The 15,059-nt window shown below is 46.5% G+C and overlaps 2 long non-coding RNA genes across 3 annotated transcripts; both read left to right on the top strand.

Annotated features, from left to right (window-relative positions):
- Positions 1-2,213: 2,213 nt before the first annotated feature.
- LOC142905753 (uncharacterized) lies at positions 2,214-7,431 on the top strand. 2 transcript variants are annotated; one of them, XR_012929785.1, is made up of 3 exons: positions 2,214-3,128; positions 3,655-3,772; positions 6,779-7,431. It is a non-coding gene; the product is annotated as an uncharacterized LOC142905753 (long non-coding RNA). The 2 variants fall into 2 exon arrangements; XR_012929786.1 differs by having other exon boundaries at positions 2,217-3,128; positions 3,668-3,772.
- A 1,831-nt stretch (positions 7,432-9,262) lies between these two features.
- Positions 9,263-13,754, top strand: LOC142905752 (uncharacterized). Its single transcript, XR_012929784.1, has 2 exons — positions 9,263-9,359; positions 13,171-13,754. It is a non-coding gene; the product is annotated as an uncharacterized LOC142905752 (long non-coding RNA).
- Positions 13,755-15,059: the final 1,305 nt, after the last annotated feature.

Genomic DNA, 15,059 nt, shown 5'->3' with positions numbered 1-15,059 from the left:
GAGTCAGGAATCAAACCCACGCCTTCTTGCTGTGGTACCACTGTAACACCTTGCTGTCCAAACTTTAGATGCCGTGTGAAAGCACATTGGGACATAGGAAATAAATTAATCATTTTGTCATAAGTCTGGTTGACAACGAAGGAGAAAACAGACTTACGTAAATATGTGAGTTGTATTTAAATGGTAACTCTCACTTTTATAAGCACGGTTGCTAGGTATTACAGCAACACTTCCACTACACAGGCCAATCAGCTGCCAATCAGCTGAAAGCAAAATTAAGCACCCATGCAATATGGCTGCCTTCACATCCCCCAGCCAACATGGCTGACGCAATGTCCTCCATGTAAAAAATGGACAACTTGACATCACCCGTACAAGAAAACCAGCACGATGTCACCCATGCCATATGGCTCACTTAAAGTCACCTCTAGAATATGGCAACCAGGACATCTTCCATGAAACATTGCCGCCGTCACATCCGCACTCCACGATGTAACATGGCCGATGTGACATCACCAATGCAACATGGCTGATATGATGTTCCCCATAATTGTTATTACCATGCGGGGTTTTGCACTGGATGGTGGCTCCGTCTTGTGAGTCTGAGAGTGCACTCCATCTCACGTCTTTCCTCTGTATCTTTCTCGATTGGCTTGACTACACACACAAAAACAAATGTCCACAATATAGCGTTTAACAAACTGTTGGAGCAAGTGCAGTTATTGAGCACTGAGCCAGCATTTCTGAAATCTTCGCTTCCAAATTCAGGAGGGTCCTGGCATGTTTTTTTAGCAGTGCGTAATGTTACTGGGTGTAATCCCAATGTATTAATTTGCAGATTTTTTTTGGAAGAGAAACACATGCAATAGAGAATATACGCAGGTGAATGACAACAGTCAAACTCTTAATAAAAAGGACACATTGTGGCAATAAGCGATGTTGACCAATGGTCAAGGAAAATAACAGTGACAGCCAAGTAATGGAGCACTTCCGAGAGATCGTCCAACTGGAGAAGGAGCGATAAAATCATCTCAGCTAGCAGGAGCTGAACGGAATATTATATCACAGGATATTTAGAGGTGTCATCGGCTTGGGGAGGCCTTCATTCAGCAGTGGAGAGATAAAAATGCTGTAGATGTTCTGGTTAAAATAGACATTCAGGTACACAGACAGGATCTCAGTCAGACACTGTTTGATACCTAGACACAGGCAGGTAGACACACAGCCAGGCAGAATTTGTGAGGAGAGAGAGTATAGAACACAGGCACGTGAATCACATATTCGCCCATACATCACCACGCGAGTTGAGGAGCCGTACCTCCATGTTGGCGACGTGTAGAGCAAGTTTCGTAGAGTGTTTGTGTCTCACACCTTCTGGGTTTCTGTGAGGAAAGCGGGAGACGAGTCTAGGGTCGTACACAGTCTACGATCATTTCTCAATAAGATTCACATCTCTATATCGTGAAATCCTGAACATTTATATAATTACTCATTTGGGATTGCACATCGCCCTCTACTGGCAGACTAATGGCCACTTGCAGACCAAGTTCTGAGCCACCTTGTGACCAACAGGGATAGCTATCACGAGAGGTTGAGACGGGTGAGTATGGGGTGAGACAGAGCAGCAAAATCCATCATTGTACTGCACTTCTATGCTCCCCCATCCCATGATTTAACCACAGCTCCAACACAAACCCACATCGTCAAAACGGACATCCATCATCAACACGAACCCACATCATCGACACGGACTCACATCATCAACACAGACCAACATCATCAACACAAACACAGTTTAAGACGTAGGCTTTCACGACTAATATCATCCATAATAGAGGGTTTTTTGGGTTAAATATATAAATGTGTCGTTAAAACCCGCCACCACCCGACACAGACAACTAGTAAGGGTTGTCACTTAAACAGAACATGCCAATTCGTCACTAGTACAGAACACCGGTGCGTTGCAGAGCCAAGCCACAACATTTACAATCTGAGCACGACGTTTAGCCACTAAGGGGTCGTCCATAAATGACGTCACGCGATTTTGGACGATTTTTGACCCCCCCCCCCCTCGTCAAATGGCATCACAAAAAGTCAGACCCCCCCTCAAATATGACGTCACAAAGCTCTGTCCCCCCCCCCAAAAATATATATAAACATGCTTCAAATCGCTTTAAACTGTCATTGTAGTGCACTGATGTTGTAGGAGAAAACATGTATTAAAAAGTCTATTTAATTAAGTAGAATGTGTTGCCTATATTAAAAGTTGCGCATTTTAATGTGGCGTCACATTTCTCAAACCCCCTCCCGCCTCGTTACACATCGTCACAAATGTCTGACCCCCCCCCCTCCCCAAGGTGCGTGACGTCATTTATGGAAGGCCCATAATTACCACAAGTTTCATCAGGCGACATACATATTTGTGAAGAAGTCTAACTGTTCCGTTATTTATATACACACATTAACATGGACCCAAATCATCAGACCCACATCATCAATACAAACTCATATCAACAAAACGGACTCACATCATCAACACGGACTTGCATCATGAACACAAAATCACATCCTTAACACATGAAGCTGCCGAGTGAAACCAAGTCTCACTCTGATTCTTTCCCACTCTGCTGCTCTTTCCCCACACCTCTTCCACTCTCACCTGTTCGAGAATTCGCTCGGAGTGGCTTCAGCTGCTGTGTTCTGCGTCCGTCTCCTCCACGTGTCTCTCGAACATTGAGGGCACGTGGTCCGAGACCGGATGTCGTGGGATATTACGTCACGGTGACGTCAGACGGAGATCCCCGCCCCCTTTTGATAACTTCCGGCGCCGTGCGGGCACGTGGGTGAGTGACGTCATGGCAGCCCACGTTCCTCTTCCGGGTGTCGTGGCCGTCATTGGTGACGGTCCTGGGCCCCTAGCTCTGGGTCGACTCAGGCCGCGTGGCTGACGGGATGTGTACAAAATACTTCGTCACTAGAGGGGTGAAGGTGCAGCCCTGCAAGTGCTCGCTCTCGCCGCTGCTGGAGGACGGGTACGACGAGAGCAAGCTCTGGAGAAGCGCTTCTGGAGGTGTATTTATTGCTTTTGGCCTACTCTTCCACGTCGGCAAGTACATCCTTGGGTAAAGGTGAGAGAGTCCCGACACTTTACCCACCGCACAACGCGTGTTGGCAGAGTGGACTTGCAATGCAGTGCCTGAGTCGGCCCTTCAATTGCCTTTCTCATTCACCCACTGCGTTCACTCGGCCACAAGTTCTTTGACCTACGTAGAGACTCCTCGACTCGCATAGAGACCCGCAGTTCCCAACTGATCGATTTAATGTCCCTCACTTTGCAGGCCTGTGCTGTGTTTAACTTCGCTTAGATCCCAGGTTCCAATACGGGAATCAAACTGCGCAACCGTGATTAATCCGGGTTCTCACTTGTGGCAATTTGATGGTCTCTGCGCTGATACCAATTACTGTACCTATTTAAAAACCCATAGACTCATAGTGACCCACATGCTGACCCAGATTATTTACTAGATGCTCAGACTCACAGAGATGTCCCCAGACTCGCCTCGAGACCCATCGACTTGTGTGGACAGCCCTACACTTGCACGGAGACGCATTTAGACCAATAGCCTCACGCAGTCCGTTCCATTCTTGTGTCAGGCAATATGTTCAGGAACTAAATGCCGACGTCAACGTCTGCTCCTCGCGACGGGAGACTTTCAGCAGACAGAGTTCGTGTCGTTTTGCTGTTCCTCCGTTGACGGAGCGCAGACTTACAGTGAGTACACTGCACTCACTGTACATAGTCTGGGTTGCATTGGCCACAGTCGCACTGCTGTGGCTCGCGTTTTTAACTTTACATTGGCGAGGGAGATGGACGCAACGGCCTCCTGGTGATGTTCTGACTCGGCTGATGATCGCACCGCCAGTGTCTGCGAGGAGGAATGTTTGAGCCAGGAGGTGCGATGCTGTTGGTCTCGATCGAGGTGTTTATTCTTGGAGGCCCCTTCATCCCACTGCCATATTAAGGTGTTCTCAGCGTTTAACACCAGTAGTAAGTTTTGTTATGAAGGTCGTCAGCTGTGATCTTGTCTGTTCCTTGCGTTGGATAACAACCGATTGCTATACAACAACCTATTGCTGTACAAGCCGTGTAAAGCCCATTGAGCTCTACAGCTTTGTTCTCAGACATACCTCTCAAAGGCCATTATGGCCTCTAACCTGGCCATTATGAACCTGAGACTCCCAGACCCAGGGCTTGAAGCCAGGATCTCAGCAGTGTTGGCTTAGTGTCTGACCTAGCCATTATGAACCTGAGAGAGACACCCAGACCCAGGACTTGAACCCATGATCTCAGCAGTGTTGGCTTAGTGTCTCTGACCAAGCCATTATGAACCTGAAAGAGACACTCACACCTAGGGTTTGAATCTAGGATCTCAGAAGTGTTTCTTCAGTTTCTCTGATCCAGCCATTATGAACATGAGATGGACATCCAGACCCAGGGCTTGAACCCAGGATGTCACCAGTGTGGGCTCAGTGTATCTGACCCAGACATTATGAACCTGAGAGACACAGCCAGACCCAGGGCTTGAACCCAGGATCTCAGCCGTGTTGCTTCAGTGTCTCTGACCCAGCCATTTTGAACCTGAGAGAGACACCCAGACCCAGAGCTTGAACCCAGGATCTCAGCAGTGTTGGCTCAGTGTCTCCGACTCAGCCATTATGAACCTGAGAGATACAGCCAGACTCTTTGGTTCTATTCGGTAAAGTCACGTAGGTAAAAAATAAAACAACAAAAATCACAACGTTTCGGCCACAACACAAGTGGCCTTCATCAGGTGAAGGGGACCAGACTGTCTTGAAGACTGCGCTGGAGTAAAACAGAGCCAAGCTCAGACCACGGCTTTTAAGCTGTGTTAGAGGGATTAAGGTGCCTTGACAAAGGAATTAGCATAAAAATTAGCATTTAATTGGCGGACCTAGCATGATGAAAGGTGTAGAGAGGGTGAACATGCGGGTGCACATGCATCCGCATGTGCTGCGAAAGTTTGGGGTACCACTACTTGAAAAATTTTAATTGGCGGACTTAGCATGATGAAAGGTATACTGTTTGGTTCTTTTCGGTAAAGTCACGTAAAAAACAAAAATAAAAAATTAATGACGTTTCGGCCACAACACAAACCTTGGTATCAGTGATAGCCAATGTTTTCATGGAGAAATTTGAATCGGACGCCATCCAGACTTCCACCCTCAGACCTTATTTTACCTACGTGACTTTACCGAATAGAACCAAAGAGTATGGATCATTGCAGTCACGAAATCTTCAAATCTAGAATAGATACAGCCAGACCCAGGGCTAGAACCCAGGTTCTCAGTGCTGCTGGCACTGAGCATGCACACATTCAAATACACATCAATTTTTGCTATAGATTCAACGTAAAAAATATACAGGAAAACAATACAGTACTTACAAATTGAACTTAACCTATGTTGGCAGAGTCTGGCAGTGCTGAGACATCAGAGTTCAGTTCTCGACTACTGTTGCGAAATGGAATAGGCTACATACAGAGACTGATGTCGTGGGGAAGAGTTGGTGAGGTCATGATGGGGTCACTCCTACAGCATTGTTAGTATCCCAAACGTGCTAGCAACGAATGTGCACGCGTCAACTTCTCCACATCACGATTGTATTAGAACTTCCTCTACCGGATCCTTTAGCAAATAATATTTTCATTTTACGCAATTGCCATCCCACAACGCTGCAACATCAAATTAGGCGATCCTTTACGCAGACGATACAAAAACAAAATCACCACTTCGCAAATTATAAAACTAAAAGATGAATAGATAAATAACTAGAGAAAAAAATGGCCAAGAGAAAATTATCATCACATACACTCATTTACAGGAAAAATAATTCATTTTTTTCATTAATTTTTTAACGTATCAAACATCGGAGTCCCGGTAGACTCTCCTTGGATCTCTGCCGGGTAGCACGTCCCACTCGGCAAAGACCCCAGGGCTGCCCAGGACAAGCTGGTGGGACAATGTCACTCGGCTGGCCTGGGAATGCCTGGAAATTCTCCAGGAAGAGCTAGAGTCTGTGTATAAAAGTGTATTGTATAGTTCTTTAGTGCATAGTGTAGTAGTGTAGAGTAATGTAGTGCTGGAGTCTTATCACCAGGGAAAAGGAGTCTGGACCGCCCTACTCAATATGCTGCCGCCGCGACCCTCACCAAAACAAGCGGATTGAGAAACGAACGAACATCGGGGCACATTGGTGCCATAAAATGCCGATAATGACGCTTAAAAAAGAAAGCCAAATATCGACCGATGTATATGTCGGGCTCTAGTTTTGAGGATTTCGCCAGATTTCCAGATGCACCAGGGCACTTTACCTTCCCGTGTAATTTTCATTATTTGCCAAATTAATAGAATTTTCACTTGGGATGAATTTCAAGTATTCCAAAACAGCCCTTGCACTCTGCCAAAGTGCCCACCGTATCGTTCTAATTATAACTCACGTTTCTTCCCCTGTGCTTTAAAATGGTAGTTTAACTATTCATGAAATTGAAACGTTTATTGTGTGTAATGCCTTTTGTTTAAATTTCACAGAGAGTAGAGAGAATGATTCAGAATTGCTGGAAAGCACAGACACGCTGGAAGGGCAGGCAGAAGCACTGCCAACAATTTCCCAAGCGCTACGGCCCGACAGTAGGATGTTTCGCCAACTCCATTAATGGGTGTTTATTGTGCTCCTGTAAGCGAGTGTGTGTGTTGTCAGGCTCATGTGGAAGAGGCTCGTGATGGACACTACTGGGCAGTTGGATGCAGCGTCCAAGGATAGCGGAGGGCGCAGGAGTGATGCTCACAACAACGAGAGGCTCTCCAGGTGGCTAAAACTGAACGAGTTGGCACAGTGGGGAGCACAGGTGGTTCATCTGCCTGCCATCTCAGTCAGTTAACTCACAACATCTTGGTATGTTTCATGACCTGTCAGTGGGCCTTCGGCACGTCACATGGCTACAACGTGCACGTAGCCTGGCACAAGCACTGCGGTGATCTCACTGCCACATAGTCGTGAATGGTGGCTGTAGTTGTGTAAGAATATTTGTATAACTTGCATTGGATGCGTCTTATAATTCAGTTGAGGCGTGTTATAATGTGCGTTATTACAAGGTATCGGGGAGCGGTGGTGCATTAATTAACTCAGATCTATGAACCCGGCGACCCAAGTTAGATACCCGCTCACAGCCAACAGCAGTGATGATTATCTGAACTGATGCTGGGCCTCTCTCTAGGTCAACTCAGCCTCAAATGAGTACCTGGTGCAGTGTGTAAACATCGCCATTGGGGAGACAAATATGGTTGGGCGTGGTGCTTGCCACCTATCTCGTGTGCTGTGCGGGCCATCATAGGCGCTTGCGAACAGCACCTGCCCCAACTGTCTGTTAAGGCTCTACAGGGGATATTTGTCTTCGTATTACAATGATTCGAGGTTTAATTACACATGTAAAGCTTATTGCAGCTGTGTAATAAATATTTTAATTGCCAAAGGTTTGACGGATATTTTTTGATATATTGATGAACTGTAGTACTGCCTTCCCATCGTTGGGAAACGAATTGATTCCTGCAAGGGCACGGAGATTGTCCTGAGTCTCAGCTCCATGAGGGATTCCTGGGTAACCCAGCGTAATCATATCGCGTTCCAAAATGACGCTCCCGTCTGGTTACGTGAGACCGATGGAACGAGCGGGATGAGATTGGGGAATATTGATGCACACATACACACAAAGATGCCCCGTATAGCCCTTACAGACTTGGGACAAGTGCTATTAGTGAGCAGCACCTATATGGAGGCTGGCATGGCACACGGGGTGGTGAATGCCGTGCAGTTGTCATCCTCTGGCAGTTCGCGTGCGCGTGGTGATGGTTGCGCGTGGTGGTCGTGAACAATGGTGTGGCTTTGCTGAGTGATGGGAGTCGATGTATGAGTTGAAGCAGTCTACGCGGGGGTGAGAGTCTTAGTTCATATTTAACACGAGAATGCCTTCGTGTTAAACTTTTACAGTTCTCCCGAGCCCATCATACTGTTGCTACTCCGGCGCACCAGCTACGACCAGGCATACCCCAACCCCTATCACTACCCCAACCCCAACTCCTATAACCACCCGTATCACCACCCTTACCCCTATCACTACCCCAACTTCTATCACTACCCCTACCCCTATCACTACCCCAACTCCTATCACTACCCCAACTCCTATCACTACCCCTCCTTAACTGCTCCCGCCTGTTCTTGTCACAATAACTACACCACAAATTTTAATAACCCCGCTATTTATCTAAACCACTATCATGGTACGCACAATTTTATAATAGCCACCAATTGTTTATGAATAAGGTGCTGTATTAATTTATATAATATAAGATAGTACATTTTCTCTAAGCTTTATACAATTGCATCTCCAAGAGCTGTACAATGACAAAAACAAAAACCCTCCTTCCCTTCAGGCTCCCCTTCCTCCACCAACTCCGTTCTCTCCTCCATGCTCTCCTCCACAACCTCTGTCTTCTCCAAGACACTTCACACAAGCCAAGACACATTGAACCCAGGCCGCACCAGCAAACGAGGCAATATTGTTTAATGTATATTTACAAGTTAATTTTACAACGTATATTACAATGACAATCATAATGTATGGTGTGTGTGGGGTCTAGTGTCTTGGCTGCAATTGTCCCCTGGTCCATCGCTTGCGTCCGCTGATGAGCATTGTGCCACTGCTGGTTCGGCGCTGGCTGCTCCCAAGGATCGTCTGCGCCATTTTGCAACGTTCAGGGTGTCCTGCCTATGATCCATCCTGGGATTAACCAGGCCGGATTACAGTTCCAGGAACTCACAGATCCTTGAAAGTTCTGGACATTGGTGAGTTCCTATTGCAAGCAAGGCTGGGTTGGCTGGGTTGTGAAACCCGGACGACCAGCCATGGCAAGGCCTAGCAGCCCGTGTGTGTGTAGTATGTGTGTTGTGTATGTGGGCGTGTGGTGTGTATGTGGGCAGGCGGAGTGTATGTGTGTGTTGTGTGTATGTATATCTTGGGATGGGAAGAGGGTGAAGTGTGTGTGTAAATGGTGATAGTGGTGGTGATGATACTAATACACATCTATCATCACCACCCCTTGCGTCGTCATGGCTACTCTGCGGTGGACACTCCACCACAAAGCAGCCGGCGGCGGAAGAAAGAGCAGATTGCTCGTCCCACACGAGCGACCGCTTCTTCTGCTCTCTCGCCTCCTGCACCAGCAACTCCGTCTTCTCCTCCATGCTCTCCTCCGCAATCTCCGTCTTCGCTGCAGAGGCCAGGGTGAGTGAGGGCTGCGCAGGAGTTGACCTATGAAGGGACAGACACGACACCATTTCATATCCCGTCTATCGTTCGTTATTACTCTACAAGGTCACAACTCCCGATCATCCGTGCGTGAAATATCCCCGTTGCATTTTCACCTTGCTTCGCAACATTCACAACATCTTAAGACACAGTAGGGCTTTCCTTGGTAATTAACGAAAGTGATAAGAAGTAATAATGTAAACACACAGGACACACACGCAAGGGGCTTACCGTGGCACAACAGCTGCAGAGGTTCTGTCGCTCTCCCTGTCGCACAGCGAGACCAGTCCCAGGTCAGCGGTGGCGACGACCGTGATGGTGGCAGTGGCGGTGGTGGTGTATGTGGTGGTGATGCCGGCAACAGTGGTTGTGATGGTTGTAGTGGTGATAGTGGGGGCGGTGGCGGTGATGGTGGCTGCCGTGTTTTTAACTGCAGCTGCTCCGGGTTGCCCAGGTTCACCTGTGCCGATATTTTGCAGCCATTTATGTGCCAGCGCCTGTATCCGGTGTCATCCGAAAAGCCGGGATCCATCTGTTGAGACACACAGACAGACGCGGCACACGCCGTGAGTGATGATGATTGGAGGGTTTTCATTTGTCTCCTCCCACCGGGTCCAAGAACTAATGTCAGCAGTAGTAGCAGTCATCCACTTTTGGTGATGATCACCAAAATCATCATCATTGACCATTTGCTGCTGTGATCAATGGCAGATGCACCACCTGTGCTCCCAACTCTGCCACTTTGCTGCGTATTAGACGCTCGGTTTTCTGCTCGTTGTGAGCGTTGCTCCTCCACCTTCTGTTGTTGCTGAGTGGCGACTTCCGTCCACCTGCCAATTAGCCTCAAAGTGCACCTTGCCTGGCATTTCCCTGTGTCGTATTTATCGAAACTGAACTCGACGCCGCTGGTAACATTCATCGCCAAGTCCAACCAGCTCCACATCCTCCAATGCCGCATGAGCTCATCTCTACTCTGACATGGCCCAGCAGTGACATGGCCCAGCAGTGACGGGGCTCAGCATTAGCACGTTGTTTGCTGTGTGTTGCAGAGGGTCACAGTGCAAATCCAGTGGCTGTCCTGGTTAATGCAGCGGGTGTGTGAACCCTAAAAATATTCGCTGTTTGCTTCATATTGAATGTTAAAGATCCTGTCATGTAATTTGCAAGAGTAGGCCATTGTGTTCTGACATCACGGTCAAAATTATACTAAAGATTGTACTGCTTCTCAGCAGGGCCTTCCATAGGGGGTGTGGGGCCCACGGCCAATCTCACCGTGTGGGCCCACCGACTCCTTCAAACTAAAGTGGAAGTGTTACATCTGACACCACCGTGGCATTGAAGCATGGCACCCCTCAAGTTACTCGATTTGAATGTACAGTGGTACCTCGATATACGTCGTTAATTCGTTCCAGAAGGTCGGACTTATACCGAAAATGATGTATACCAAACGAATGTTTCCCATAAGGAATAAAGGGAAAGGAAATAATCCGTTCCATAGTATAAGAAATGATATTTAACATGGCATATTAAACATTAATGGGGTTTTGATTTAAAGCTTTCGTGACTGCAGGGATTCCTATTCTTGGTTCTTTCGGTAAAGTCACGTAGAAGGGAAACAAAATAATAAAAATATAAAACAATAAAATTCTCACGACGTCTTGACTGCAACACAAGCAATCATCATCAGGTGTGATGATTCGACTGCAACACAAGCAATCATTATCAGGTGTGATGATTGCGTGTGTTACAGTCGAAACGTCGTGAGAATTTTATTGTTTTGTATTTTTATTATTTTATTGTTTCCCTTCTACGTGACTTTACCGAAATAACCAAGAATATTAATAGGGTTGTATAAACTAATTTAGACACTCCTTATTTCTAAAATGCATGTACATACATTAAAATAAATGCCTAAATAAATTAAAATAAATTGAAATAAAAATAAAATTTAACATCACTTTACCTTGCTGAGAGGAGTTGAATGAATGTACAAAAAATTCACGTTAAAATTACAAAACAGACGTGAAAATTCACAGAGATCCACTGTACAGGCAGACTGAGGAGTGGCGCTTTGTTTCAGTCGTGAATGGGGAATACGCGGGTACGTGGTGACTCATCCCGACCCATACAAGTTCTAGCAAGCGCGTCGTATCCCAAGCAAGACGTCGTATCCCAAGACATTTTTTTCTGGTCAAATCACGACGTATACCAAATTCGATGTATTCCAAAGCGGTCGTATACCGAGGTATGACTGTACGTAGAAATCATCGCCCCCCACTACGCAAACTTGGCAGGACCCTCCTGAAAAAGAGTCTTGAGGCTCAGTGAGGCCTTCAGAGGTAAGCAAACGTCAATAAAATAAAAGCAGCTGTCTACATTCCCCAATTCTATCTATTATCCTTGTCCCACCTTGAAATCATTATTGCATTGCACAGGGCGCTCGCCTAAATTCTACGGCAACGCAAACCACCGTACATCACATTTTATCCATTCCCGTGCGCTACTGCGGTCTAGCCAAGAGGGAAACGCCAAGGGACGTGTAAGTATATGGATCATATAAGTCTATGCAATAATAGGGCTTCTGATTCTGCTTGAGAGGGATGGAGCTATTTGCTGGAGGAAAGCGGTCGCTCATCATTTAGAGCAGAGTGACCGATGCGAGAATCCTCGTGGGGGAGAGTGGCCCTTACTGGAGGCAGCTGCTGATGAAGTCCACAAACTCCGGGCCGTAGTTTGCGAGCAGCAAGCAGAGCGGGCGACTCCCTGGCACTCGATGGCAACCAAACATCCTTGGCTGCTTGTCGGATTCTACAGGTAGCATGCACAGACAGGAGAAACAGTCACACAACCTACGTAGCCCTTGCACACCTGCAGCGATGCCGCAACAGTGCGATGCTGTAGCACTATGCCATGGCCCAGCGGTAGAAATTTTGCTGCTTGTTATAGAAGTTTGTAGGGTGTATTTACCATAACAAAATTCGCATTGTTTGCTTCACAGTGGACGTTCCAGATCCCGTGACGTCATTAGAAAATAGTTGGCCATTGCGTCCCAATGTGAAAAATGAAACTGAAAATTACTCCATGAGAAGTATAATGGAACATCGCCCACTACTGTGAAACTACTGCAGACCGTCTGAAATATAGCAGCACCTTCATTCCAGGTCATCTCATGCTAAAATAATGGCACAGTAAATGTAATAATTATAATATGTATTATTAATTATTATTATTTATTGTAATGAACCATACATTTATAATGGAATGTTTGGCATCATCTGGCATGGGTGTTGGTACGACAAAGGAGCATATGCACGATTCATTATCGATATTTGGGTCTGGCCGCTTAATGACTGAGCCACATTTTCTGCTGTAGGACCCGAATGTCAGATGTACAAGCATTTCAAGGCTAACTGCCTGGATTTCAGTCCGACTTCTTGCATCCTGCCCTGATGATGCTTGACGCAGTTTCAAGTGAAAAGTTGCATCTAATTGCAAAAGTTGGTTGTAAAAATCGAAGTTGAAATATTTATGGGTGGTTAAGCTAAAAGAAGAACAGTTGGTTTGTGAAACACTTTACACATTCAACTTTCATTTGTTTTGCCTATGTCGGGTGTCGAAGGATCTTAACGACACAAATGGTCATATCATTACGTGGTTTTGCCGGAAAATCTATTACAAACCATGTGCAATGTTAGCCCCCCAAAAATATAACAGTTCTGGGGCACCCCCTCAAACGCAATCCAGTCAGCCTGTCCTTTCAACTTACCAAAGTGTTTGTTTCTTCTAGGAGCGGCTTTCACCAAGTCGTCCAGAGGCAGCCCCAGGACCTACGCACGGTTCACACAAGAAACAAAGATGTCTCGTATAAATGTAACTGACTGTTGTGGCAAGTGCTTTTAGTAAGAACCTATTAAGGCCAATGCGGCACACTAGAGGATGGGTCCCATAGCAATAGGTACTTGACACGCCACATGATTATATAACGCTGTTGGCCTATGTCCATTTCAGGTATTTGTCAACATTCTTGGTGGTAAGCATGAATCAAACTCGGGTCACGAGGTTCGTAGCACAGTTCACTAATCACTACGCTACCACTCCCCACGGTTCCCCTACAGGTGCAAGGCAGTGGTAATGCCTTGGCCCAGAAGTAGCACGTTTGCCTCCTCTGCTGGAGGTTCTTGGTTCAAATCCAGCCACCCAGTGTTTACTTTCGATGTGTACAAACCGTAAACTACTACGTGCCGTCTTCTCTATTCGCAGTGGATGTAATGATCCCATGACGTTATTTGAAAGTAGGCCATTGTGTGCACGAGTTATGGTCCTGCAAGTGTGCTGGATGTAGCTTCAAGTAAAACCTATTTAATTTCTAAACTTGATTGGAAGAATTGTTATTCAAATTACTGGTGGTGAGCCTAAACAGCAAAGAGCTGTTTAAGTTTGTGCTTGCACGACAATTTATTATGCTTGGATGTGTCAGAAAATGGAGGTAAAAAAATGCCCAAATCATTACGTGACCAATAATCTATTATCATTCACGAGTGAGGTGCTGTGTGGGCAGTACCTCCATGCAGCACACCAACTGGTCGTGAAAGTTCATGGGGTCAAAGATCGCTGTTCCGGTTGCCATCTCCGCCACCGTGCAACCCAGAGCCCACATGTCCGCTGAGCAGGTGGACGAGTAACCCAGGTGCCCCTCCGGAGCCATGAACATGAGGGTACCGAAGCACAAGGAGGCTGAAAATCACAAAGACAACGATCCCCATTTAACCTTTAAAAGCATCAACTGACACGTCATTACCCACACACGGTCACATGTACATACATGTGCGCACACACAGACAGGGGTATACAAAGGCAAACAGTCCCCGTATAGCGTTTAATAGACTGTTGGAACAAGTGGTGTTACAGGTATTCATTTGATGCTGAGTTGGTGGTCGTGGAGGCTGTGGTGTCACTGCTGGGCCATGTCACTGCTGGGCCATGTCACAGTAGAGATGTGCTCATGTGGGATTGGAGGATGTCGAATCCGGTTGGACTTGCCAATGACTGTTACCAGCGGTGTTGAGATCAGTTTCGTGAAATACAACACGGGGCAGTGTCAGGCAAGGTGCACTTTGAGGCTACTTGGCAGTTGATGGCAAGTCGCCACTCAGGCCCAGGAGGAGTTCAGATAATCGTCACTGGTGTAGGTGGTTGTTAGCGGGAATGGAACCCGGGTCGCTAGGTTCATAGCGCAGTGCGGTAACCACTACTAGCAATCTCACTCAGGTGAGGGCACTCACTTTGGCAGCCCTCAATGAAGCTGTGTCCAAAGTTTATGACCTTCATGGTCCCTGCTACACGGTCCTTGACCAATATGTTTTCCTAGATGAAGAACAGAAGAAGGGATTCACAGAGGGTGTAACAGCATTCATCCAGCAGTCCAGTGATCATATACCAAAATTGTAAAATATTTGCGAAACGGTGAGTTAGACTTGGTGACTCTCTGTCATAAAGGTTAGTTGCAACGACAGGATATGTTTACCGACAGCTGCCACTGGGGGTGCCCTTTCAAATGTTAGATGAGATGCGATGTAAGTCGATTATTGCTTGTAAAAAGAGACCCTAAAGTAGCTAAAAGCTGCTCGTCCATGCTAACAAGTTGGCGAAAATCATGTACACGCTTAGATTGGGTAA

Source organism: Petromyzon marinus, chromosome 58 (genome assembly GCF_048934315.1).
Source record: "Petromyzon marinus isolate PM22_M1 ecotype Great Lakes invasive population chromosome 58, UKy_Petmar_22M1.pri1.0, whole genome shotgun sequence".
Taxonomy (NCBI): Eukaryota; Metazoa; Chordata; class Hyperoartia; order Petromyzontiformes; family Petromyzontidae; genus Petromyzon; species Petromyzon marinus.
The sequence above is the reverse complement of the archived record's forward strand: the minus strand, read 5'-3'. Positions and strand labels throughout refer to the sequence as shown.